Source organism: Palaemon carinicauda, chromosome 32 (assembly GCF_036898095.1).
Source record: "Palaemon carinicauda isolate YSFRI2023 chromosome 32, ASM3689809v2, whole genome shotgun sequence".
NCBI lineage: Eukaryota > Metazoa > Arthropoda > Malacostraca > Decapoda > Palaemonidae > Palaemon > Palaemon carinicauda.
This window is the reverse complement of record NC_090756.1, coordinates 78,801,986-78,803,169: the sequence shown is the minus strand read 5'-3', so window position 1 is coordinate 78,803,169 and position 1,184 is coordinate 78,801,986. Positions and strand designations below refer to the sequence as shown.

At 38.1% G+C, this 1,184-nt stretch overlaps 1 pseudogene; it reads right to left on the bottom strand.

Annotated features, from left to right (window-relative positions):
* The window catches only part of LOC137625675 (microtubule-associated protein 9-like), a 36,612-nt pseudogene that overhangs the window by 18,734 nt on the left and 16,694 nt on the right, over positions 1–1,184 (bottom strand).

Genomic DNA, 1,184 nt, shown 5'->3' with positions numbered 1-1,184 from the left:
ATCAGGATCATGCAGAGAGAGAGAGAGAGGAGAGAGAGAGAGAGAGAGAGGAGAGATAGATCATGATCATGCAGAGAGAGAGAGAGATCATGATCATGCAAAGAGAGAGAGAGAGAGAGAGAGAGAGAGAGAGAGAGAGAGAGAGAATCATGATTATGGGGAGAGAGATAGTGATCATAGAAGAGAGAGAGAGAGAGAGAGAGAGAGAGAGAGAGAGAGAGAGAGAGAGAGAGAGAGAGAGATCATGATCATGGGGAGAGAGATAGTGATCATAGAAGAGAGAGAGAGAGAGGAGAGAGAGAGAGAGAGAGAGAGAGAGAGAGATCATGATCATGGGGAGAGAGATAGTGATCATAGAAAAGGAGAGAGAGAGAGAGAGAGAGAGAGATGAGGAGAGAGAGAGAGGAGAGAGAGGAGAGAGAGAGATTACATACAAGAAATGTGTCATTCAAGGGATTTATTTTCTAAATTTCCAAAACAATATCATAATTAGTATCTTGAGTATTTGGATTCTTTTTAACACAATACATCATTGCTCAGTGGTAAGGCCCTTAGCTCGCGTTAGCAAGGTCCGTGACCCTTCTTCTACCTTTAAAGATCTGTGTGGTTACATTCTACCCAGAGAATGACACTAGGGATGAGACTGTTAGACTTGCACCCTTTTTTTTTTTTTATCACAGCGACGGTCTTGTAGTAGACCAGACCCTTGCAATTGAAAGACCATAGCCCAAGAAATGTGATATATGTGTATGTATATATATATATATATATATATATATATATATATATATATATATATATATATGTATTATATATACTGTTTATATATATATATATATATATATATATATATATATATTTATATATATAAATATATATATATATATATATATATATATATATATATATATGTGTGTGTGTATATATACATCACTCACTCACTAAATCCCGTCCGGAATTCTCCGGGTTGGGTCCTGCATCTGATATCGCCATTCTCTCCAGAGACTCCTATCCAATGCCATCTGTGCCAGCTGCTGAAATGTCTCCCCTCTATTTACTTTCTTGAAGGTTTTCACCCATGTATCTCTTGGTCGTCCTCTCGGTCTATTTCCGGCCACTTGACCATGAAGCACTATCTTTTGGCCATCTGTAATGTTCCATCCTCTGTACATGCCCAAACCATC